The sequence below is a fragment of the Homarus americanus genome, unplaced genomic scaffold (genome assembly GCF_018991925.1).
Source record: "Homarus americanus isolate GMGI-L3 unplaced genomic scaffold, GMGI_Hamer_2.0 scaffold11724, whole genome shotgun sequence".
NCBI lineage: Eukaryota > Metazoa > Arthropoda > Malacostraca > Decapoda > Nephropidae > Homarus > Homarus americanus.
The window spans coordinates 1-5,576 of record NW_024743836.1 but is presented as its reverse complement, the minus strand read 5'-3'; the positions used below and the strand labels follow the sequence as shown (position 1 = coordinate 5,576).

The following is a 5,576-nucleotide window of genomic DNA, read 5'->3' as shown; positions in this document are numbered from 1 at the left end:
ACTCCGTTCCTTCTCATTGAGTGGTAAATAGCCAATAGGAAAAGTGTTCCAGCAGAACATCTCTCGCAGAGTCATATACACACACAGTTTTAATGCATATACGCTCGTGTTCCGCCCTTACTCGGCCGCACCTTTGCCGCTTAAACTTTGACCTCTTTCCCCGTTCCCGCATGCCACAGCAGTGGCACTTGTTTATCCGGAGAAAGAGAGCGAGAGTCGCAGTATTAATTGGCGTGAGCGGCCTTTCCGGCTGCAGAACTAGTGCTCTATCCCGGTGAGCGCCGTTATGAGGCGCAACACCGTCTTTAACGCGTTTAGAGAGAACTCCCCCTGCCTCCCTCCCAGTCATGAGATAGACGTGGACTCGTGGCGAACTCTCAAAGAGAACGCCCACACCGCGTCTGACCGTGGGAGAGGGTGGAGGAGCGCGCGAGGAAGAGCACGGCGTCACCCAAGCATTCTCATCTCTCTGCCTGCACCACTACATGGTAGACTGCGGGCCCAGGCGCACTCATCAATTTAGGTTCCACTGCAATGCATGCCAAGCACTCTTTTCGAGGTGATAGACGAAATTCCGGCGGGGCTTACTTAAAAGATATCCGACCCGGTTTCGTTTCCTCTTCGTGGGATGGAGTGCTCTTAGAATATGTGCGGTGCGATCAGCTATGAGCGGCCGACGGCTATTCGTCTCTGTGGGATAACAGCAGGCAAAAAGAGCCGCCGGCCCAGAAGTTATTTATAGGGCTATTAAATCCTTCGCCAGCTGTGGTTGATCGTGGGTGCGCCAAGTCCATGACTATAGTGATAGGCTGTTTTGTTTTATAGACGCCGCTAAAGGGCGCGGCGATAAACCTCAAGGCGGAAGCTCGGTTCGGGTTACCCTCGTGTCGGGAGACAGTCAGCAGGCACCAGTCCCGAGCAACCGACATGATGCATATTTCCGACCAGAGGAGTGGCGGCGGTTAAGCTCATATGGCTGCCGCCGCCGCAATATGCGCTCAACTTGTCGATGTATCTGGTATTCTTGCGATTCACATACCGACACGCAGTTTGCTGCGGTCTTCATCGACCCACGAGCCGAGTGATCCCCCGTTAAGAGTTGTGTATTTGCCATTTGGTCTTTTTGCGACTAACCATCACAGGTCGAGTCTCAATGAAAGGGTTTGACAGACATAGCCCAAGTTTGTGGTTTGGGTTTGGCCGGACGGCTTGTTGTTGTTTTTTGACACTTGAATTTCACTCTTTTTGGGTCAAGAGGCTTATTCGCCGGTAGTAAGGAACGGACGGGCAGCCGTCCAAAGCCCCGTCCGTCCTCCTCCTCCGGTCTTCGCGCTCTCGCCCGAGTGTGGTCCACCTACAGCGTGGTGGTACCTATTTTTGGTGCGGGGGCCGGGATTGTCCTCTTTCGCTGCTGGAGTTGCCAGAGCAGAGCCCGAGACCGCCCAAATCAGGAGAGTAGTAGTAGTTTTAAGAGCGCCCCGTTCTCTTTCTCTCTGTTAATGATCCTTCCGCAGGTTCACCTACGAAAACCTTGTTACGACTTTTACTTCCTCTAAATGATCAAGTTTGGACATCTTTCCGTCAGCTCGAGGCGACGACCCCAGAAAACTCTCGCGGGCAACGGGGCCGACAATCCAAGAGCGCCAGTCCGAAGGCCTCACTAAATCATTCAATCGGTAGTAGCGACGGGCGGTGTGTACAAAGGGCAGGGACGTAGTCAGCGCAAGCTGATGACTTGCACTTACTGGGAATTCCTCGTTCATGGGAAACAATTGCAAGCCCCAATCCCTACCAAGAAAGGCTTTGAACGGGTTACCCGCTCCTCTCAGAGGGGGAAAACTCGTTGATCCCTTCAGTGTAGCGCGCGTGCGGCCCAGAAAATCTAAGGGCATCACAGACCTGTTATTGCTCAATCTCGTGCGGCTAGAATTGCCGCTTATCCCTCTAAGAAGAAGTTGCGAACTGGACACCATTTTCTGGAGATCCGTCGACTACTTAGTAGGCCAGAGTCTCGTTCGTTATCGGAATTAACCAGACAAATCGCTCCACCAACTAAGAACGGCCATGCACCACCACCCACCGAATCGAGAAAGAGCTCTCAATCTGTCAATCCTTCCGGTGTCTGGGCCTGGTGAGGTTTCCCGTGTTGAGTCAAATTAAGCCGCAGGCTCCACTCCTGGTGGTGCCCTTCCGTCAATTCCTTTAAGTTTCAGCTTTGCAACCATACTTCCCCGGAACCCAAAGACTTTGGTTTCCCGGAAGCTGCCCGCCGGGTCATGGGAATAACGCCGGCGGATCGCTAGTTGGCATCGATTTAGAACTAGGGCAGTATCTGATCCTTCGAACCTCTAACTTTTCGTTCTTGATTAATGAAAACATCCTTTATGCAAATGCTTCCATGATGGTTAGATCTTGCGGCGGTCCAAAATTTCACCTCTAAGCGTGCATATCTGAATGCCCCGCCTGTTCGATTAGTCATTACCTCTCTGGTTCCGAAAACCAACAAAATAGAACCAAGGGTCCTATTCCATTATTCCATGCATCACCATTCGGGCCATTCAAATAGCCTTCTCTGAGCACTCTTATTTTTTCAAAGTAAACTCTCCGGCCACTCGGGACACTCGACAAAGAGCATCCCGTGCGAGCCGGCGGGGCGGCTGTTCGGAGCGTGACAGTAAACACCGGGCGGTGCACCGTCAGTCCGGAACTGAGATCCAACTACGAGCTTTTTAACCGCAACAACTTTAATATACGCTATTGGAGCTGGAATTACCGCGGCTGCTGGCACCAGACTTGCCCTCCAATGGATACTCGTTAAAGGATTTAAAGTGTACTCATTCCGATTGCGAGGCCTCGGATGAGACTCACATCGTTATTTTTCGTCACTACCTCCCCGTTACCCGTTATAGCCATTGTAGGCGCATAACCTACAATCGAAAGCTGATAAGGCAGACACTTGAAAGAAGCGGCGCCGGTGCGGAGACCGTGCGCTCAGCCCGAAGTTATTCAGATTCACCACATGTGGGTTACAGACCAGGGCCCGACCAGTTTTGAACTAATAAAAGCGCTCTTCCCTTGCGGTCAGAGACCAATTGCATGTATTAGCTCTAGAATTGCCACAGTTATCCAAGTAAGTGGGTTTACAGATCCAATGAAACATAGCTGATTTAATGAGCCATTCGCGGTTTCGCCTTAAATCGGCTTGTACTTACACATGCATGGCTTAATCTTTGAGACAAGCATATGACTACTGGCAGGATCAACCAGGTAGCTGCTGCTGTTGGCGGCGCCTATCACGGCGGCCAAAATAGTGAGATTGAGAGAGAGGCAGAAGACATTGGGCGAGGGACCGCACGTTGGCCTTAGAGAAATAGCAAACCAGATGATCAGATCTAACTGCACCTTCTCTTGCTATCCTCGGCGCCGGCAGCGCCACCGTGTGTGCCAATCTCCTCCCTTATCCGCTCCTCTTTGCCCCAGCTCCAGCGAGGCAGCCGACATTGGGCGAGGGACCGCACGTTGGCGAATCTCCTCCCTTATCCGCTCCTCTTCTCTTTGCCCCAGCGAGGCAGAAGACATTGGGCGAGGGACCGCACGTTGGCCTTAGAGAAATAGCAAACCAGATGATCAGATCAAACTGCACCTTCTCTCGCTATCCTCGGCGCCGGCAGCGCCACCGTGTGTGCCAATCTCCTCCCTTATCCGCTCCTCTTCTCTTCTCTTTGCCCCAGCGAGGCATAAGACATTGGGTGAGGGACCGCACGTTGGCCAATCTCCTCCTCTCTCTCTTTCTTTCTCACTCTCTCTTACTGTTTGTGGGGACGTGGGCTCATGAGCGCTATCGTCGCCCAATATTGGTTAGGTTGTGTATTTCACGGGTGGGAACCGCCATCATCGTTGTTAGGTGATGGGGTAACCCAACGTGTGCTTTGACGAGTTTTGGCTGCTAAACTCTCTTTTTAGTATACTCGGCTCCCAGACTGCACCCTGGTCGTGTTGAACCATGAGCGTTGTCTATGCACATTTAGGGTAGCCGTTTGCGCGTGGAACAGTGCAATGAATCTCGGTCAAGAGACGGTTGGGCGCTGCATTGAAGGCCGGCACAGACGCGAAGACGGGGTGATCAGCCAACGCAAGTCCGCTAAGTTGGGCAGACAGCAAGGCGAAGGGGAGCCCCGTTCCGACTGAAAGGCCGCAGCATATGCTGTGACGGAAACTAGTAGGGTGGCGACGTGTGCGCCGAGAGAGAGAGACGGAGTAAATAATGTCCAAACGGAAGAGAGACCTGGCAAGTGTAATTGATAGAGCGCGAGCCTACCGCCATAAGCCCGCTCCACTGCCATTCCTCTGAGACAAAATCTCTCCTTCTGCTCCAGCCATTGCAGGGCAGGGAAGCGAAATACAATTTTGGTTGTTGTTTTGAATGCCGCGTTTTGCTTCGCAGAGGCGCCGAAGCGCTCCGCTGGGGGGCGAAGATATTTCACACCGAATATGTGTGTGAAGGCACCCTCTCCCCTTAATATAGTGAAATAGTGCAATCCAGCATACAAGAGCGGACGATAGGACAGTCACCGTACCGCACCTCGAGAGTGGAAGTTGTTTGATCGTTTGTTAGGCAAGGTTAAAACCTGACTGTTCGCGAACAGCCGAATAACCCGGTTCCGGACTTACAATAGACGCAACATCATCATGATGCTGCTGCTGCTGTCACGGAAACCGTGGTGGCGCCGAGAGAGTAATAATGCTCAATTGGGAGACAGACCTGGCTAGTGAAATTCATAGAACCCGCTCCACTGCCATTCCTCTGACCCCATGAGACTATTTTCTCTCTCTCTCTCTCTCCTTCTGCTGCTCCAGCCATTGCAGGGCAGGGAAGGGAAAGCGACGGCAATTTTGGTTGTTGTTTTTGAATGCCGCTCTTTGCTTCGCAGAGGCGCCGAAGCGCTCCGCTGGGGGGCGAAGATATTCCACACCGAATAGGTGTGTGAAGGCACCCTCTCCCCTTAATAAAGTGTGTTACGAGTTGTGATTTAGGAACAATAAAAAAACAAAGACAATCGGACTATAAAAGGGTAGACAAAGGATGCAGTTTTCGTTGTATATAATAGAGTACTATAAATCCTTTAACAAAATATTCAGCTTATAAATTACCCTTAACCAAACTTAACCTAAACATTAACAGTATATACATATTAATACAACATAAACAATTTTGAAGCAAGTGGACGTGGGGGAGGCAATACAAAATACAAGTACTTAAGTGAGGAGCTGAGATGGCTGACGAGTAAGGCTGAGTATTGTAGAAGACGGTAGGTAGTCACTGCGACGTAGGTTTAGAGGATAGATGATCCTGTGGTCACTTCCCAGAGCCAAGTCTCTCTCCTCGAATTGGAGCTGACAAAGAAGACTTGGAGGAAGTGACGCAACAACCAGGATATGGAGAAGGGAATCCCCGGAGTGTTAACTAAGACGAGTCATACTCGTGTCTCGTCCCTAGATGGTGTTGCTCATGGTGCTGGGTAGGTAGATCAAGACAATAGATGGCGTGGTTCGTAGTGCTGGGTGGAGGGGTTCGT

At 51.3% G+C, this 5,576-nt stretch overlaps 1 pseudogene; it reads right to left on the bottom strand.

Annotated features, from left to right (window-relative positions):
- Positions 1–941: 941 nt before the first annotated feature.
- LOC121877565 lies at positions 942–1,101 on the bottom strand (annotated as a pseudogene).
- Between the last annotated feature and the right edge of the window lie 4,475 nt (positions 1,102–5,576).